Source organism: Hoplias malabaricus, chromosome 1 (genome assembly GCF_029633855.1).
Source record: "Hoplias malabaricus isolate fHopMal1 chromosome 1, fHopMal1.hap1, whole genome shotgun sequence".
Taxonomy (NCBI): domain Eukaryota; kingdom Metazoa; phylum Chordata; class Actinopteri; order Characiformes; family Erythrinidae; genus Hoplias; species Hoplias malabaricus.
Genome location: NC_089800.1, coordinates 8,664,028 through 8,684,273, shown reverse-complemented (window position 1 = coordinate 8,684,273; position 20,246 = coordinate 8,664,028). Strand labels below are relative to the sequence as shown.

The window sequence follows — 20,246 nt, the reverse complement described above, 5'->3', positions numbered from 1 at the left end:
CACCTCCAGTGCCTTTAAACTGTCTCTCAGGGTCGGAAACTCACCTCCAGTGCCTTTAAACTGTCTCTCAGGGTCGGAAACTCACCTCCAGTGCCTTTAAACTGTCTCTTAGGGTCGGAAACTCACCTCCAGTGCCTTTAAACTGTCTCTCAGGGTCAGAAACTCGCCTCCAGTGCATTTAAACTGTCTCTCAGGGTCAGAAACTCACCTCCAGTGCCTTTAAACTGTCTCTCAGGGTCAGAAACTCACCTCCAGTGCCTTTAAACTGTCTCTCAGGGCCAGAAACTCACCTCCAGTGCATTTAAACTGTCTCTCAGGGTCAGAAACTCACCTCCAGTGCCTTTAAATTGTCTTTCAGGGTCAGAAACTCGCCTCCAGTGCCTTTAAACTGTCTTTCAGGGTCAGAAACTCACCTCCAGTGCATTTAAACTGCCTCTCAGGGTCAGAAACTCGCCTCCAGTGCCTTTAAACTGTCTCTCAGGGTCAGATACTCGCCTCCAGTGCATTTAAACTGTCTCTCAGGGTCAGAAACTCACCTCCAGTGCATTTAAACTGTCTTTCAGGGTCAGAAACTCACCTCCAGTGCCTTTAAACTGTCTCTCAGGGTCAGAGACTCACCTTCAGTGCCTTTAAACTGTCTGTCAGGGTCAGAAACTCACCTCCAGTGCCTTTAAACTGTCTGTCAGGGTCAGAAACTCGCCTCCAGTGCCTTTAAACTGTCTCTCAGGGTCAGATACTCGCCTCCAGTGCATTTAAACTGTCTCTCAGGGTCAGAAACTCACCTCCAGTGCATTTAAACTGTCTTTCAGGGTCAGAAACTCACCTCCAGTGCCTTTAAACTGTCTGTCAGGGTCAGAAACTTGCCTCCAGTGCCTTTAAACTATCTCTCAGGGTCAGAAACTCGCCTCCAGTGCCTTTAAACTGTCTCTCAGGGTCAGAGACTCACCTCCAGTGCCTTTAAACTGTCTGTCAGAGTTAGAAACTCACATCCAGTGCCTTTAAACTGTCTCTCAGGGTCGGAAACTCACATCCAGTGCCTTTAAACTGTCTCTCAGGGTCAGAAACTCACCTCCAGTGCCTTTAAACTGTCTCTCAGGGTCAGATACTCGCCTCCAGTGCATTTAAACTGTCTCTCAGGGTCAGAAACTCACCTCCAGTGCATTTAAACTGTCTTTCAGGGTCAGAAACTCACCTCCAGTGCCTTTAAACTGTCTGTCAGGGTCAGAAACTTGCCTCCAGTGCCTTTAAACTGTCTCTCAGGGTCGGAAACTCACCTCCAGTGCCTTTAAACTGTCTCTTAGGGTCGGAAACTCACCTCCAGTGCATTTAAACTGTCTCTCAGGGTCAGAAACTCACCTCCAGTGCCTTTAAACTGTCTCTCAGGGTCGGAAACTCACCTCCAGTGCCTTTAAACTGTCTCTTAGGGTCGGAAACTCACCTCCAGTGCCTTTAAACTGTCTCTCAGGGTCGGAAACTCACCTCCAGTGCCTTTAAACTGTCTCTCAGGGTCGGAAACTCACCTCCAGTGCCTTTAAACTGTCTCTTAGGGTCGGAAACTCACCTCCAGTGCCTTTAAACTGTCTCTCAGGGTCAGAAACTCGCCTCCAGTGCATTTAAACTGTCTCTCAGGGTCAGAAACTCACCTCCAGTGCCTTTAAACTGTCTCTCAGGGTCAGAAACTCACCTCCAGTGCCTTTAAACTGTCTCTCAGGGCCAGAAACTCACCTCCAGTGCATTTAAACTGTCTCTCAGGGTCAGAAACTCACCTCCAGTGCCTTTAAATTGTCTTTCAGGGTCAGAAACTCGCCTCCAGTGCCTTTAAACTGTCTTTCAGGGTCAGAAACTCACCTCCAGTGCATTTAAACTGCCTCTCAGGGTCAGAAACTCGCCTCCAGTGCCTTTAAACTGTCTCTCAGGGTCGGAAACTCACCTCCAGTGCCTTTAAACTGTCTCTCAGGGTCAGATACTCGCCTCCAGTGCATTTAAACTGTCTCTCAGGGTCAGAAACTCACCTCCAGTGCATTTAAACTGTCTTTCAGGGTCAGAAACTCACCTCCAGTGCCTTTAAACTGTCTGTCAGGGTCAGAAACTTGCCTCCAGTGCCTTTAAACTATCTCTCAGGGTCAGAAACTCGCCTCCAGTGCCTTTAAACTATCTCTCAGGGTCAGAGACTCACCTCCAGTGCCTTTAAACTGTCTCTCAGGGTCAGAGACTCACCTCCAGTGCCTTTAAACTGTCTGTCAGAGTTAGAAACTCACATCCAGTGCCTTTAAACTGTCTCTCAGGGTCGGAAACTCGCCTCCAGGGCCTTTAAACTGTCTGTCAGGGTCGGAAACTCACCTCCAGTGCCTTTAAACTGTCTCTCAGTGTCAGAAACTCACCTCCAGTGCCTTTAAACTGTCTCTCAGGGTCAGAACTCACCTCCAGTGCCTTTAAACTGTCTCTCAGGGTCGGAAACTCACCTCCAGTGCCTTTAAACTGTCTCTCAGGGTCGGAAACTCACCTCCAGTGCCTTTAAACTGTCTCTTAGGGTCGGAAACTCACCTCCAGTGCATTTAAACTGTCTCTCAGGGTCAGAAACTCACCTCCAGTGCCTTTAAACTGTCTCTCAGGGTCGGAAACTCACCTCCAGTGCCTTTAAACTGTCTCTTAGGGTCGGAAACTCACCTCCAGTGCCTTTAAACTGTCTCTCAGGGTCGGAAACTCACCTCCAGTGCCTTTAAACTGTCTCTCAGGGTCGGAAACTCACCTCCAGTGCCTTTAAACTGTCTCTTAGGGTCGGAAACTCACCTCCAGTGCCTTTAAACTGTCTCTCAGGGTCAGAAACTCGCCTCCAGTGCATTTAAACTGTCTCTCAGGGTCGGAAACTCACCTCCAGTGCCTTTAAACTGTCTCTCAGGGTCAGATACTCGCCTCCAGTGCATTTAAACTGTCTCTCAGGGTCAGAAACTCACCTCCAGTGCATTTAAACTGTCTTTCAGGGTCAGAAACTCACCTCCAGTGCCTTTAAACTGTCTGTCAGGGTCAGAAACTTGCCTCCAGTGCCTTTAAACTATCTCTCAGGGTCAGAAACTCGCCTCCAGTGCCTTTAAACTATCTCTCAGGGTCAGAGACTCACCTCCAGTGCCTTTAAACTGTCTCTCAGGGTCAGAGACTCACCTCCAGTGCCTTTAAACTGTCTGTCAGAGTTAGAAACTCACATCCAGTGCCTTTAAACTGTCTCTCAGGGTCGGAAACTCGCCTCCAGGGCCTTTAAACTGTCTGTCAGGGTCGGAAACTCACCTCCAGTGCCTTTAAACTGTCTCTCAGTGTCAGAAACTCACCTCCAGTGCCTTTTAACTGTCTCTCAGGGTCAGAACTCACCTCCAGTGCCTTTAAACTGTCTCTCAGGGTCGGAAACTCACCTCCAGTGCCTTTAAACTGTCTCTCAGGGTCGGAAACTCACCTCCAGTGCCTTTAAACTGTCTCTTAGGGTCGGAAACTCACCTCCAGTGCATTTAAACTGTCTCTCAGGGTCAGAAACTCACCTCCAGTGCCTTTAAACTGTCTCTCAGGGTCGGAAACTCACCTCCAGTGCCTTTAAACTGTCTCTTAGGGTCGGAAACTCACCTCCAGTGCCTTTAAACTGTCTCTCAGGGTCGGAAACTCACCTCCAGTGCCTTTAAACTGTCTCTCAGGGTCGGAAACTCACCTCCAGTGCCTTTAAACTGTCTCTTAGGGTCGGAAACTCACCTCCAGTGCCTTTAAACTGTCACACACTCTATCAGATTCGCCTCCAGTGCATTTAAACTGTCTCTCAGGGTCAGAAACTCACCTCCAGTGCCTTTAAACTGTCTCTCAGGGTCAGAAACTCACCTCCAGTGCCTTTAAACTGTCTCTCAGGGCCAGAAACCTCACCTCCAGTGCATTTAAACTGTCTCTCAGGGTCAGAAACTCACCTCCAGTGCCTTTAAATTGTCTTTCAGGGTCAGAAACTCGCCTCCAGTGCCTTTAAACTGTCTTTCAGGGTCAGAAACTCACCTCCAGTGCATTTAAACTGCCTCTCAGGGTCAGAAACTCGCCTCCAGTGCCTTTAAACTGTCTCTCAGGGTCAGATACTCGCCTCCAGTGCATTTAAACTGTCTCTCAGGGTCAGAAACTCACCTCCAGTGCATTTAAACTGTCTTTCAGGGTCAGAAACTCACCTCCAGTGCCTTTAAACTGTCTCTCAGGGTCAGAGACTCACCTTCAGTGCCTTTAAACTGTCTGTCAGGGTCAGAAACTCACCTCCAGTGCCTTTAAACTGTCTGTCAGGGTCAGAAACTCGCCTCCAGTGCCTTTAAACTGTCTCTCAGGGTCAGATACTCGCCTCCAGTGCATTTAAACTGTCTCTCAGGGTCAGAAACTCACCTCCAGTGCATTTAAACTGTCTTTCAGGGTCAGAAACTCACCTCCAGTGCCTTTAAACTGTCTGTCAGGGTCAGAAACTTGCCTCCAGTGCCTTTAAACTATCTCTCAGGGTCAGAAACTCGCCTCCAGTGCCTTTAAACTGTCTCTCAGGGTCAGAGACTCACCTCCAGTGCCTTTAAACTGTCTGTCAGAGTTAGAAACTCACATCCAGTGCCTTTAAACTGTCTCTCAGGGTCGGAAACTCACATCCAGTGCCTTTAAACTGTCTCTCAGGGTCAGAAACTCACCTCCAGTGCCTTTAAACTGTCTCTCAGGGTCAGATACTCGCCTCCAGTGCATTTAAACTGTCTCTCAGGGTCAGAAACTCACCTCCAGTGCATTTAAACTGTCTTTCAGGGTCAGAAACTCACCTCCAGTGCCTTTAAACTGTCTGTCAGGGTCAGAAACTTGCCTCCAGTGCCTTTAAACTATCTCTCAGGGTCAGAAACTCGCCTCCAGTGCCTTTAAACTATCTCTCAGGGTCAGAGACTCACCTCCAGTGCCTTTAAACTGTCTCTCAGGGTCAGAGACTCACCTCCAGTGCCTTTAAACTGTCTGTCAGAGTTAGAAACTCACATCCAGTGCCTTTAAACTGTCTTTCATGGTCAGAAACTCGCCTCCAGTGCCTTTAAACTGTCTTTCAGGGTTAGAAACTCACCTCCAGTGCCTTTAAACTGTCTTTCAGGGTCAGAAACTCGCCTCCAGTGCCTTTAAACTGTCTTTCAGGGTCAGAAACTCGCCTCCAGTGCCTTTAAACTGTCTCTCAGGGTCAGAAACTCACCTCCAGTGCCTTTAAACTGTCTTTCAGGGTCAGAAACTCGCCTCCAGTGCCTTTAAACTGTCTCTCGGTGTCAGAACTCACCTCCAGTGCCTTTAAACTGTCTCTCAGGGTCGGAAACTCACCTCCAGTGCCTTTAAACTATCTCTCAGGGTCGGAAACTCACCTCCAGTGTCTTTAAACTGTCTCTCAGGGTCAGAAACTCGCCTCCAGTGCCTTTAAACTGTCTCTCAGGGTCAGAACTCACCTCCAGTGCATTTAAACTGTCTCTCAGGGTCGGAAACTCACCTCCAGTGCCTTTAAACTGTCTCTCAGGGTCGGAAACTCACCTCCAGTGTCTTTAAACTGTCTCTCAGGGTCAGAAACTCGCCTCCAGTGCCTTTAAACTGTCTCTCAGGGTCAGAACTCACCTCCAGTGCCTTTAAACTGTCTCTCAGGGTCGGAAACTCACCTCCAGTGCCTTTAAACTGTCTCTCAGGGTCGGAAACTCGCCTCCAGTGCCTTTAAACTGTCTCTCAGGGTCAGATACTCGCCTCCAGTGCATTTAAACTGTCTCTCAGGGTCAGAAACTCACCTCCAGTGCATTTAAACTGTCTTTCAGGGTCAGAAACTCACCTCCAGTGCCTTTAAACTGTCTGTCAGGGTCAGAAACTTGCCTCCAGTGCCTTTAAACTATCTCTCAGGGTCAGAAACTCGCCTCCAGTGCCTTTAAACTATCTCTCAGGGTCAGAGACTCACCTCCAGTGCCTTTAAACTGCCTCTCAGGGTCAGAAACTCGCCTCCAGTGCCTTTAAACTGTCTCTCAGGGTCAGATACTCGCCTCCAGTGCATTTAAACTGTCTCTCAGGGTCAGAAACTCACCTCCAGTGCATTTAAACTGTCTTTCAGGGTCAGAAACTCACCTCCAGTGCCTTTAAACTGTCTCTCAGGGTCAGAGACTCACCTTCAGTGCCTTTAAACTGTCTGTCAGGGTCAGAAACTCACCTCCAGTGCCTTTAAACTGTCTGTCAGGGTCAGAAACTCGCCTCCAGTGCCTTTAAACTGTCTCTCAGGGTCAGATACTCGCCTCCAGTGCATTTAAACTGTCTCTCAGGGTCAGAAACTCACCTCCAGTGCATTTAAACTGTCTTTCAGGGTCAGAAACTCACCTCCAGTGCCTTTAAACTGTCTGTCAGGGTCAGAAACTTGCCTCCAGTGCCTTTAAACTATCTCTCAGGGTCAGAAACTCGCCTCCAGTGCCTTTAAACTATCTCTCAGGGTCAGAGACTCACCTCCAGTGCCTTTAAACTGTCTCTCAGGGTCAGAGACTCACCTCCAGTGCCTTTAAACTGTCTGTCAGAGTTAGAAACTCACATCCAGTGCCTTTAAACTGTCTCTCAGGGTCGGAAACTCACATCCAGTGCCTTTAAACTGTCTCTCAGGGTCAGAAACTCACCTCCAGTGCCTTTAAACTGTCTCTCAGGGTCAGATACTCGCCTCCAGTGCATTTAAACTGTCTCTCAGGGTCAGAAACTCACCTCCAGTGCATTTAAACTGTCTTTCAGGGTCAGAAACTCACCTCCAGTGCCTTTAAACTGTCTGTCAGGGTCAGAAACTTGCCTCCAGTGCCTTTAAACTATCTCTCAGGGTCAGAAACTCGCCTCCAGTGCCTTTAAACTATCTCTCAGGGTCAGAGACTCACCTCCAGTGCCTTTAAACTGTCTCTCAGGGTCAGAGACTCACCTCCAGTGCCTTTAAACTGTCTGTCAGAGTTAGAAACTCACATCCAGTGCCTTTAAACTGTCTTTCATGGTCAGAAACTCGCCTCCAGTGCCTTTAAACTGTCTTTCAGGGTTAGAAACTCACCTCCAGTGCCTTTAAACTGTCTTTCAGGGTCAGAAACTCGCCTCCAGTGCCTTTAAACTGTCTTTCAGGGTCAGAAACTCGCCTCCAGTGCCTTTAAACTGTCTCTCAGGGTCAGAAACTCACCTCCAGTGCCTTTAAACTGTCTTTCAGGGTCAGAAACTCGCCTCCAGTGCCTTTAAACTGTCTCTCGGTGTCAGAACTCACCTCCAGTGCCTTTAAACTGTCTCTCAGGGTCGGAAACTCACCTCCAGTGCCTTTAAACTATCTCTCAGGGTCGGAAACTCACCTCCAGTGTCTTTAAACTGTCTCTCAGGGTCAGAAACTCGCCTCCAGTGCCTTTAAACTGTCTCTCAGGGTCAGAACTCACCTCCAGTGCATTTAAACTGTCTCTCAGGGTCGGAAACTCACCTCCAGTGCCTTTAAACTGTCTCTCAGGGTCGGAAACTCACCTCCAGTGTCTTTAAACTGTCTCTCAGGGTCAGAAACTCGCCTCCAGTGCCTTTAAACTGTCTCTCAGGGTCAGAACTCACCTCCAGTGCCTTTAAACTGTCTCTCAGGGTCGGAAACTCACCTCCAGTGCCTTTAAACTGTCTCTCAGGGTCGGAAACTCGCCTCCAGTGCCTTTAAACTGTCTCTCAGGGTCAGATACTCGCCTCCAGTGCATTTAAACTGTCTCTCAGGGTCAGAAACTCACCTCCAGTGCATTTAAACTGTCTTTCAGGGTCAGAAACTCACCTCCAGTGCCTTTAAACTGTCTGTCAGGGTCAGAAACTTGCCTCCAGTGCCTTTAAACTATCTCTCAGGGTCAGAAACTCGCCTCCAGTGCCTTTAAACTATCTCTCAGGGTCAGAGACTCACCTCCAGTGCCTTTAAACTGTCTCTCAGGGTCAGAGACTCACCTCCAGTGCCTTTAAACTGTCTGTCAGAGTTAGAAACTCACATCCAGTGCCTTTAAACTGTCTCTCAGGGTCGGAAACTCGCCTCCAGGGCCTTTAAACTGTCTGTCAGGGTCGGAAACTCACCTCCAGTGCCTTTAAACTGTCTCTCAGTGTCAGAAACTCACCTCCAGTGCCTTTTAACTGTCTCTCAGGGTCAGAACTCACCTCCAGTGCCTTTAAACTGTCTCTCAGGGTCGGAAACTCACCTCCAGTGCCTTTAAACTGTCTCTCAGGGTCGGAAACTCACCTCCAGTGCCTTTAAACTGTCTCTTAGGGTCGGAAACTCACCTCCAGTGCATTTAAACTGTCTCTCAGGGTCAGAAACTCACCTCCAGTGCCTTTAAACTGTCTCTCAGGGTCGGAAACTCACCTCCAGTGCCTTTAAACTGTCTCTTAGGGTCGGAAACTCACCTCCAGTGCCTTTAAACTGTCTCTCAGGGTCGGAAACTCACCTCCAGTGCCTTTAAACTGTCTCTCAGGGTCGGAAACTCACCTCCAGTGCCTTTAAACTGTCTCTTAGGGTCGGAAACTCACCTCCAGTGCCTTTAAACTGTCTCTCAGGGTCAGAAACTCGCCTCCAGTGCATTTAAACTGTCTCTCAGGGTCGGAAACTCACCTCCAGTGCCTTTAAACTGTCTCTCAGGGTCAGAAACTCACCTCCAGTGCCTTTAAACTGTCTCTCAGGGCCAGAAACTCACCTCCAGTGCATTTAAACTGTCTCTCAGGGTCAGAAACTCACCTCCAGTGCCTTTAAATTGTCTTTCAGGGTCAGAAACTCGCCTCCAGTGCCTTTAAACTGTCTTTCAGGGTCAGAAACTCACCTCCAGTGCATTTAAACTGCCTCTCAGGGTCAGAAACTCGCCTCCAGTGCCTTTAAACTGTCTCTCAGGGTCAGATACTCGCCTCCAGTGCATTTAAACTGTCTCTCAGGGTCAGAAACTCACCTCCAGTGCATTTAAACTGTCTTTCAGGGTCAGAAACTCACCTCCAGTGCCTTTAAACTGTCTCTCAGGGTCAGAGACTCACCTTCAGTGCCTTTAAACTGTCTGTCAGGGTCAGAAACTCACCTCCAGTGCCTTTAAACTGTCTGTCAGGGTCAGAAACTCGCCTCCAGTGCCTTTAAACTGTCTCTCAGGGTCAGATACTCGCCTCCAGTGCATTTAAACTGTCTCTCAGGGTCAGAAACTCACCTCCAGTGCATTTAAACTGTCTTTCAGGGTCAGAAACTCACCTCCAGTGCCTTTAAACTGTCTGTCAGGGTCAGAAACTTGCCTCCAGTGCCTTTAAACTATCTCTCAGGGTCAGAAACTCGCCTCCAGTGCCTTTAAACTATCTCTCAGGGTCAGAGACTCACCTCCAGTGCCTTTAAACTGTCTCTCAGGGTCAGAGACTCACCTCCAGTGCCTTTAAACTGTCTGTCAGAGTTAGAAACTCACATCCAGTGCCTTTAAACTGTCTCTCAGGGTCGGAAACTCACATCCAGTGCCTTTAAACTGTCTCTCAGGGTCAGAAACTCGCCTCCAGTGCCTTTAAACTGTCTCTCAGGGTCAGAAACTCACCTCCAGTGCATTTAAACTGTCTTTCAGGGTCAGAAACTCACCTCCAGTGCCTTTAAACTGTCTGTCAGGGTCAGAAACTTGCCTCCAGTGCCTTTAAACTATCTCTCAGGGTCAGAAACTCGCCTCCAGTGCCTTTAAACTATCTCTCAGGGTCAGAGACTCACCTCCAGTGCCTTTAAACTGCCTCTCAGGGTCAGAAACTCGCCTCCAGTGCCTTTAAACTGTCTCTCAGGGTCAGATACTCGCCTCCAGTGCATTTAAACTGTCTCTCAGGGTCAGAAACTCACCTCCAGTGCCTTTAAACTGTCTCTCAGGGCCAGAAACTCACCTCCAGTGCATTTAAACTGTCTCTCAGGGTCAGAAACTCACCTCCAGTGCCTTTAAATTGTCTTTCAGGGTCAGAAACTCGCCTCCAGTGCCTTTAAACTGTCTTTCAGGGTCAGAAACTCACCTCCAGTGCATTTAAACTGCCTCTCAGGGTCAGAAACTCGCCTCCAGTGCCTTTAAACTGTCTCTCAGGGTCGGAAACTCACCTCCAGTGCCTTTAAACTGTCTCTCAGGGTCAGATACTCGCCTCCAGTGCATTTAAACTGTCTCTCAGGGTCAGAAACTCACCTCCAGTGCATTTAAACTGTCTTTCAGGGTCAGAAACTCACCTCCAGTGCCTTTAAACTGTCTGTCAGGGTCAGAAACTTGCCTCCAGTGCCTTTAAACTATCTCTCAGGGTCAGAAACTCGCCTCCAGTGCCTTTAAACTATCTCTCAGGGTCAGAGACTCACCTCCAGTGCCTTTAAACTGTCTCTCAGGGTCAGAGACTCACCTCCAGTGCCTTTAAACTGTCTGTCAGAGTTAGAAACTCACATCCAGTGCCTTTAAACTGTCTCTCAGGGTCGGAAACTCGCCTCCAGGGCCTTTAAACTGTCTGTCAGGGTCGGAAACTCACCTCCAGTGCCTTTAAACTGTCTCTCAGTGTCAGAAACTCACCTCCAGTGCCTTTAAACTGTCTCTCAGGGTCAGAACTCACCTCCAGTGCCTTTAAACTGTCTCTCAGGGTCGGAAACTCACCTCCAGTGCCTTTAAACTGTCTCTCAGGGTCGGAAACTCACCTCCAGTGCCTTTAAACTGTCTCTTAGGGTCGGAAACTCACCTCCAGTGCATTTAAACTGTCTCTCAGGGTCAGAAACTCACCTCCAGTGCCTTTAAACTGTCTCTCAGGGTCGGAAACTCACCTCCAGTGCCTTTAAACTGTCTCTTAGGGTCGGAAACTCACCTCCAGTGCCTTTAAACTGTCTCTCAGGGTCGGAAACTCACCTCCAGTGCCTTTAAACTGTCTCTCAGGGTCGGAAACTCACCTCCAGTGCCTTTAAACTGTCTCTTAGGGTCGGAAACTCACCTCCAGTGCCTTTAAACTGTCTCTCAGGGTCAGAAACTCGCCTCCAGTGCATTTAAACTGTCTCTCAGGGTCGGAAACTCACCTCCAGTGCCTTTAAACTGTCTCTCAGGGTCAGATACTCGCCTCCAGTGCATTTAAACTGTCTCTCAGGGTCAGAAACTCACCTCCAGTGCATTTAAACTGTCTTTCAGGGTCAGAAACTCACCTCCAGTGCCTTTAAACTGTCTGTCAGGGTCAGAAACTTGCCTCCAGTGCCTTTAAACTATCTCTCAGGGTCAGAAACTCGCCTCCAGTGCCTTTAAACTATCTCTCAGGGTCAGAGACTCACCTCCAGTGCCTTTAAACTGTCTCTCAGGGTCAGAGACTCACCTCCAGTGCCTTTAAACTGTCTGTCAGAGTTAGAAACTCACATCCAGTGCCTTTAAACTGTCTCTCAGGGTCGGAAACTCGCCTCCAGGGCCTTTAAACTGTCTGTCAGGGTCGGAAACTCACCTCCAGTGCCTTTAAACTGTCTCTCAGTGTCAGAAACTCACCTCCAGTGCCTTTTAACTGTCTCTCAGGGTCAGAACTCACCTCCAGTGCCTTTAAACTGTCTCTCAGGGTCGGAAACTCACCTCCAGTGCCTTTAAACTGTCTCTCAGGGTCGGAAACTCACCTCCAGTGCCTTTAAACTGTCTCTTAGGGTCGGAAACTCACCTCCAGTGCATTTAAACTGTCTCTCAGGGTCAGAAACTCACCTCCAGTGCCTTTAAACTGTCTCTCAGGGTCGGAAACTCACCTCCAGTGCCTTTAAACTGTCTCTTAGGGTCGGAAACTCACCTCCAGTGCCTTTAAACTGTCTCTCAGGGTCGGAAACTCACCTCCAGTGCCTTTAAACTGTCTCTCAGGGTCGGAAACTCACCTCCAGTGCCTTTAAACTGTCTCTTAGGGTCGGAAACTCACCTCCAGTGCCTTTAAACTGTCTCTCAGGGTCAGAAACTCGCCTCCAGTGCATTTAAACTGTCTCTCAGGGTCAGAAACTCACCTCCAGTGCCTTTAAACTGTCTCTCAGGGTCAGAAACTCACCTCCAGTGCCTTTAAACTGTCTCTCAGGGCCAGAAACTCACCTCCAGTGCATTTAAACTGTCTCTCAGGGTCAGAAACTCACCTCCAGTGCCTTTAAATTGTCTTTCAGGGTCAGAAACTCGCCTCCAGTGCCTTTAAACTGTCTTTCAGGGTCAGAAACTCACCTCCAGTGCATTTAAACTGCCTCTCAGGGTCAGAAACTCGCCTCCAGTGCCTTTAAACTGTCTCTCAGGGTCAGATACTCGCCTCCAGTGCATTTAAACTGTCTCTCAGGGTCAGAAACTCACCTCCAGTGCATTTAAACTGTCTTTCAGGGTCAGAAACTCACCTCCAGTGCCTTTAAACTGTCTCTCAGGGTCAGAGACTCACCTTCAGTGCCTTTAAACTGTCTGTCAGGGTCAGAAACTCACCTCCAGTGCCTTTAAACTGTCTGTCAGGGTCAGAAACTCGCCTCCAGTGCCTTTAAACTGTCTCTCAGGGTCAGATACTCGCCTCCAGTGCATTTAAACTGTCTCTCAGGGTCAGAAACTCACCTCCAGTGCATTTAAACTGTCTTTCAGGGTCAGAAACTCACCTCCAGTGCCTTTAAACTGTCTGTCAGGGTCAGAAACTTGCCTCCAGTGCCTTTAAACTATCTCTCAGGGTCAGAAACTCGCCTCCAGTGCCTTTAAACTGTCTCTCAGGGTCAGAGACTCACCTCCAGTGCCTTTAAACTGTCTGTCAGAGTTAGAAACTCACATCCAGTGCCTTTAAACTGTCTCTCAGGGTCGGAAACTCACATCCAGTGCCTTTAAACTGTCTCTCAGGGTCAGAAACTCACCTCCAGTGCCTTTAAACTGTCTCTCAGGGTCAGATACTCGCCTCCAGTGCATTTAAACTGTCTCTCAGGGTCAGAAACTCACCTCCAGTGCATTTAAACTGTCTTTCAGGGTCAGAAACTCACCTCCAGTGCCTTTAAACTGTCTGTCAGGGTCAGAAACTTGCCTCCAGTGCCTTTAAACTATCTCTCAGGGTCAGAAACTCGCCTCCAGTGCCTTTAAACTATCTCTCAGGGTCAGAGACTCACCTCCAGTGCCTTTAAACTGTCTCTCAGGGTCAGAGACTCACCTCCAGTGCCTTTAAACTGTCTGTCAGAGTTAGAAACTCACATCCAGTGCCTTTAAACTGTCTTTCATGGTCAGAAACTCGCCTCCAGTGCCTTTAAACTGTCTTTCAGGGTTAGAAACTCACCTCCAGTGCCTTTAAACTGTCTTTCAGGGTCAGAAACTCGCCTCCAGTGCCTTTAAACTGTCTTTCAGGGTCAGAAACTCGCCTCCAGTGCCTTTAAACTGTCTCTCAGGGTCAGAAACTCACCTCCAGTGCCTTTAAACTGTCTTTCAGGGTCAGAAACTCGCCTCCAGTGCCTTTAAACTGTCTCTCGGTGTCAGAACTCACCTCCAGTGCCTTTAAACTGTCTCTCAGGGTCGGAAACTCACCTCCAGTGCCTTTAAACTATCTCTCAGGGTCGGAAACTCACCTCCAGTGTCTTTAAACTGTCTCTCAGGGTCAGAAACTCGCCTCCAGTGCCTTTAAACTGTCTCTCAGGGTCAGAACTCACCTCCAGTGCATTTAAACTGTCTCTCAGGGTCGGAAACTCACCTCCAGTGCCTTTAAACTGTCTCTCAGGGTCGGAAACTCACCTCCAGTGTCTTTAAACTGTCTCTCAGGGTCAGAAACTCGCCTCCAGTGCCTTTAAACTGTCTCTCAGGGTCAGAACTCACCTCCAGTGCCTTTAAACTGTCTCTCAGGGTCGGAAACTCACCTCCAGTGCCTTTAAACTGTCTCTCAGGGTCGGAAACTCGCCTCCAGTGCCTTTAAACTGTCTCTCAGGGTCAGATACTCGCCTCCAGTGCATTTAAACTGTCTCTCAGGGTCAGAAACTCACCTCCAGTGCATTTAAACTGTCTTTCAGGGTCAGAAACTCACCTCCAGTGCCTTTAAACTGTCTGTCAGGGTCAGAAACTTGCCTCCAGTGCCTTTAAACTATCTCTCAGGGTCAGAAACTCGCCTCCAGTGCCTTTAAACTATCTCTCAGGGTCAGAGACTCACCTCCAGTGCCTTTAAACTGCCTCTCAGGGTCAGAAACTCGCCTCCAGTGCCTTTAAACTGTCTCTCAGGGTCAGATACTCGCCTCCAGTGCATTTAAACTGTCTCTCAGGGTCAGAAACTCACCTCCAGTGCATTTAAACTGTCTTTCAGGGTCAGAAACTCACCTCCAGTGCCTTTAAACTGTCTCTCAGGGTCAGAGACTCACCTTCAGTGCCTTTAAACTGTCTGTCAGGGTCAGAAACTCACCTCCAGTGCCTTTAAACTGTCTGTCAGGGTCAGAAACTCGCCTCCAGTGCCTTTAAACTGTCTCTCAGGGTCAGATACTCGCCTCCAGTGCATTTAAACTGTCTCTCAGGGTCAGAAACTCACCTCCAGTGCATTTAAACTGTCTTTCAGGGTCAGAAACTCACCTCCAGTGCCTTTAAACTGTCTGTCAGGGTCAGAAACTTGCCTCCAGTGCCTTTAAACTATCTCTCAGGGTCAGAAACTCGCCTCCAGTGCCTTTAAACTATCTCTCAGGGTCAGAGACTCACCTCCAGTGCCTTTAAACTGTCTCTCAGGGTCAGAGACTCACCTCCAGTGCCTTTAAACTGTCTGTCAGAGTTAGAAACTCACATCCAGTGCCTTTAAACTGTCTCTCAGGGTCGGAAACTCACATCCAGTGCCTTTAAACTGTCTCTCAGGGTCAGAAACTCACCTCCAGTGCCTTTAAACTGTCTCTCAGGGTCAGATACTCGCCTCCAGTGCATTTAAACTGTCTCTCAGGGTCAGAAACTCACCTCCAGTGCATTTAAACTGTCTTTCAGGGTCAGAAACTCACCTCCAGTGCCTTTAAACTGTCTGTCAGGGTCAGAAACTTGCCTCCAGTGCCTTTAAACTATCTCTCAGGGTCAGAAACTCGCCTCCAGTGCCTTTAAACTATCTCTCAGGGTCAGAGACTCACCTCCAGTGCCTTTAAACTGTCTCTCAGGGTCAGAGACTCACCTCCAGTGCCTTTAAACTGTCTGTCAGAGTTAGAAACTCACATCCAGTGCCTTTAAACTGTCTTTCATGGTCAGAAACTCGCCTCCAGTGCCTTTAAACTGTCTTTCAGGGTTAGAAACTCACCTCCAGTGCCTTTAAACTGTCTTTCAGGGTCAGAAACTCGCCTCCAGTGCCTTTAAACTGTCTTTCAGGGTCAGAAACTCGCCTCCAGTGCCTTTAAACTGTCTCTCAGGGTCAGAAACTCACCTCCAGTGCCTTTAAACTGTCTTTCAGGGTCAGAAACTCGCCTCCAGTGCCTTTAAACTGTCTCTCGGTGTCAGAACTCACCTCCAGTGCCTTTAAACTGTCTCTCAGGGTCGGAAACTCACCTCCAGTGCCTTTAAACTATCTCTCAGGGTCGGAAACTCACCTCCAGTGTCTTTAAACTGTCTCTCAGGGTCAGAAACTCGCCTCCAGTGCCTTTAAACTGTCTCTCAGGGTCAGAACTCACCTCCAGTGCATTTAAACTGTCTCTCAGGGTCGGAAACTCACCTCCAGTGCCTTTAAACTGTCTCTCAGGGTCGGAAACTCACCTCCAGTGTCTTTAAACTGTCTCTCAGGGTCAGAAACTCGCCTCCAGTGCCTTTAAACTGTCTCTCAGGGTCAGAACTCACCTCCAGTGCCTTTAAACTGTCTCTCAGGGTCGGAAACTCACCTCCAGTGCCTTTAAACTGTCTCTCAGGGTCGGAAACTCGCCTCCAGTGCCTTTAAACTGTCTCTCAGGGTCAGATACTCGCCTCCAGTGCATTTAAACTGTCTCTCAGGGTCAGAAACTCACCTCCAGTGCATTTAAACTGTCTTTCAGGGTCAGAAACTCACCTCCAGTGCCTTTAAACTGTCTGTCAGGGTCAGAAACTTGCCTCCAGTGCCTTTAAACTATCTCTCAGGGTCAGAAACTCGCCTCCAGTGCCTTTAAACTATCTCTCAGGGTCAGAGACTCACCTCCAGTGCCTTTAAACTGTCTCTCAGGGTCAGAGACTCACCTCCAGTGCCTTTAAACTGTCTGTCAGAGTTAGAAACTCACATCCAGTGCCTTTAAACTGTCTCTCAGGGTCGGAAACTCGCCTCCAGGGCCTTTAAACTGTCTGTCAGGGTCGGAAACTCACCTCCAGTGCCTTTAAACTGTCTCTCAGTGTCAGAAACTCACCTCCAGTGCCTTTTAACTGTCTCTCAGGGTCAGAACTCACCTCCAGTGCCTTTAAACTGTCTCTCAGGGTCGGAAACTCACCTCCAGTGCCTTTAAACTGTCTCTCAGGGTCGGAAACTCACCTCCAGTGCCTTTAAACTGTCTCTTAGGGTCGGAAACTCACCTCCAGTGCATTTAAACTGTCTCTCAGGGTCAGAAACTCACCTCCAGTGCCTTTAAACTGTCTCTCAGGGTCGGAAACTCACCTCCAGTGCCTTTAAACTGTCTCTTAGGGTCGGAAACTCACCTCCAGTGCCTTTAAACTGTCTCTCAGGGTCGGAAACTCACCTCCAGTGCCTTTAAACTGTCTCTCAGGGTCGGAAACTCACCTCCAGTGCCTTTAAACTGTCTCTTAGGGTCGGAAACTCACCTCCAGTGCCTTTAAACTGTCTCTCAGGGTCAGAAACTCGCCTCCAGTGCATTTAAACTGTCTCTCAGGGTCGGAAACTCACCTCCAGTGCCTTTAAACTGTCTCTCAGGGTCAGAAACTCACCTCCAGTGCCTTTAAACTGTCTCTCAGGGCCAGAAACTCACCTCCAGTGCATTTAAACTGTCTCTCAGGGTCAGAAACTCACCTCCAGTGCCTTTAAATTGTCTTTCAGGGTCAGAAACTCGCCTCCAGTGCCTTTAAACTGTCTTTCAGGGTCAGAAACTCACCTCCAGTGCATTTAAACTGCCTCTCAGGGTCAGAAACTCGCCTCCAGTGCCTTTAAACTGTCTCTCAGGGTCAGATACTCGCCTCCAGTGCATTTAAACTGTCTCTCAGGGTCAGAAACTCACCTCCAGTGCATTTAAACTGTCTTTCAGGGTCAGAAACTCACCTCCAGTGCCTTTAAACTGTCTCTCAGGGTCAGAGACTCACCTTCAGTGCCTTTAAACTGTCTGTCAGGGTCAGAAACTCACCTCCAGTGCCTTTAAACTGTCTGTCAGGGTCAGAAACTCGCCTCCAGTGCCTTTAAACTGTCTCTCAGGGTCAGATACTCGCCTCCAGTGCATTTAAACTGTCTCTCAGGGTCAGAAACTCACCTCCAGTGCATTTAAACTGTCTTTCAGGGTCAGAAACTCACCTCCAGTGCCTTTAAACTGTCTGTCAGGGTCAGAAACTTGCCTCCAGTGCCTTTAAACTATCTCTCAGGGTCAGAAACTCGCCTCCAGTGCCTTTAAACTATCTCTCAGGGTCAGAGACTCACCTCCAGTGCCTTTAAACTGTCTCTCAGGGTCAGAGACTCACCTCCAGTGCCTTTAAACTGTCTGTCAGAGTTAGAAACTCACATCCAGTGCCTTTAAACTGTCTCTCAGGGTCGGAAACTCACATCCAGTGCCTTTAAACTGTCTCTCAGGGTCAGAAACTCACCTCCAGTGCCTTTAAACTGTCTCTCAGGGTCAGATAATCGCCTCCAGTGCATTTAAACTGTCTCTCAGGGTCAGAAACTCACCTCCAGTGCATTTAAACTGTCTTTCAGGGTCAGAAACTCACCTCCAGTGCCTTTAAACTGTCTGTCAGGGTCAGAAACTTGCCTCCAGTGCCTTTAAACTATCTCTCAGGGTCAGAAACTCGCCTCCAGTGCCTTTAAACTATCTCTCAGGGTCAGAGACTCACCTCCAGTGCCTTTAAACTGTCTCTCAGGGTCAGAGACTCACCTCCAGTGCCTTTAAACTGTCTGTCAGAGTTAGAAACTCACATCCAGTGCCTTTAAACTGTCTCTCAGGGTCGGAAACTCGCCTCCAGGGCCTTTAAACTGTCTGTCAGGGTCGGAAACTCACCTCCAGTGCCTTTAAACTGTCTCTCAGTGTCAGAAACTCACCTCCAGTGCCTTTAAACTGTCTCTCAGGGTCAGAACTCACCTCCAGTGCCTTTAAACTGTCTCTCAGGGTCGGAAACTCACCTCCAGTGCCTTTAAACTGTCTCTCAGGGTCGGAAACTCACCTCCAGTGCCTTTAAACTGTCTCTTAGGGTCGGAAACTCACCTCCAGTGCATTTACACTGTCTCTCAGGGTCAGAAACTCACCTCCAGTGCCTTTAAACTGTCTCTCAGGGTCGGAAACTCACCTCCAGTGCCTTTAAACTGTCTCTTAGGGTCGGAAACTCACCTCCAGTGCCTTTAAACTGTCTCTCAGGGTCGGAAACTCACCTCCAGTGCCTTTAAACTGTCTCTCAGGGTCGGAAACTCACCTCCAGTGCCTTTAAACTGTCTCTTAGGGTCGGAAACTCACCTCCAGTGCCTTTAAACTGTCTCTCAGGGTCAGAAACTCACCTCCAGTGCCTTTAAACTGTCTGTCAGGGTCAGAAACTTGCCTCCAGTGCCTTTAAACTATCTCTCAGGGTCAGAAACTCGCCTCCAGTGCCTTTAAACTATCTCTCAGGGTCAGAGACTCACCTCCAGTGCCTTTAAACTGTCTCTCAGGGTCAGAGACTCACCTCCAGTGCCTTTAAACTGTCTGTCAGAGTTAGAAACTCACATCCAGTGCCTTTAAACTGTCTCTCAGGGTCGGAAACTCACATCCAGTGCCTTTAAACTGTCTCTCAGGGTCAGAAACTCACCTCCAGTGCCTTTAAACTGTCTCTCAGGGTCAGATACTCGCCTCCAGTGCATTTAAACTGTCTCTCAGGGTCAGAAACTCACCTCCAGTGCATTTAAACTGTCTTTCAGGGTCAGAAACTCACCTCCAGTGCCTTTAAACTGTCTGTCAGGGTCAGAAACTTGCCTCCAGTGCCTTTAAACTATCTCTCAGGGTCAGAAACTCGCCTCCAGTGCCTTTAAACTATCTCTCAGGGTCAGAGACTCACCTCCAGTGCCTTTAAACTGTCTCTCAGGGTCAGAGACTCACCTCCAGTGCCTTTAAACTGTCTGTCAGAGTTAGAAACTCACATCCAGTGCCTTTAAACTGTCTTTCATGGTCAGAAACTCGCCTCCAGTGCCTTTAAACTGTCTTTCAGGGTTAGAAACTCACCTCCAGTGCCTTTAAACTGTCTTTCAGGGTCAGAAACTCGCCTCCAGTGCCTTTAAACTGTCTTTCAGGGTCAGAAACTCGCCTCCAGTGCCTTTAAACTGTCTCTCAGGGTCAGAAACTCACCTCCAGTGCCTTTAAACTGTCTTTCAGGGTCAGAAACTCGCCTCCAGTGCCTTTAAACTGTCTCTCGGTGTCAGAACTCACCTCCAGTGCCTTTAAACTGTCTCTCAGGGTCGGAAACTCACCTCCAGTGCCTTTAAACTATCTCTCAGGGTCGGAAACTCACCTCCAGTGTCTTTAAACTGTCTCTCAGGGTCAGAAACTCGCCTCCAGTGCCTTTAAACTGTCTCTCAGGGTCAGAACTCACCTCCAGTGCATTTAAACTGTCTCTCAGGGTCGGAAACTCACCTCCAGTGCCTTTAAACTGTCTCTCAGGGTCGGAAACTCACCTCCAGTGTCTTTAAACTGTCTCTCAGGGTCAGAAACTCGCCTCCAGTGCCTTTAAACTGTCTCTCAGGGTCAGAACTCACCTCCAGTGCCTTTAAACTGTCTCTCAGGGTCGGAAACTCACCTCCAGTGCCTTTAAACTGTCTCTCAGGGTCGGAAACTCGCCTCCAGTGCCTTTAAACTGTCTCTCAGGGTCAGATACTCGCCTCCAGTGCATTTAAACTGTCTCTCAGGGTCAGAAACTCACCTCCAGTGCATTTAAACTGTCTTTCAGGGTCAGAAACTCACCTCCAGTGCCTTTAAACTGTCTGTCAGGGTCAGAAACTTGCCTCCAGTGCCTTTAAACTATCTCTCAGGGTCAGAAACTCGCCTCCAGTGCCTTTAAACTATCTCTCAGGGTCAGAGACTCACCTCCAGTGCCTTTAAACTGTCTCTCAGGGTCAGAGACTCACCTCCAGTGCCTTTAAACTGTCTGTCAGAGTTAGAAACTCACATCCAGTGCCTTTAAACTGTCTCTCAGGGTCGGAAACTCGCCTCCAGGGCC

At 48.7% G+C, this 20,246-nt stretch overlaps 1 protein-coding gene across 1 annotated transcript in view; it reads left to right on the top strand.

Annotated features, from left to right (window-relative positions):
* LOC136701591 (anion exchange protein 2-like) overlaps positions 1-20,246 on the top strand; it is an 83,927-nt gene that overhangs the window by 43,030 nt on the left and 20,651 nt on the right. The window lies entirely within an intron of this gene.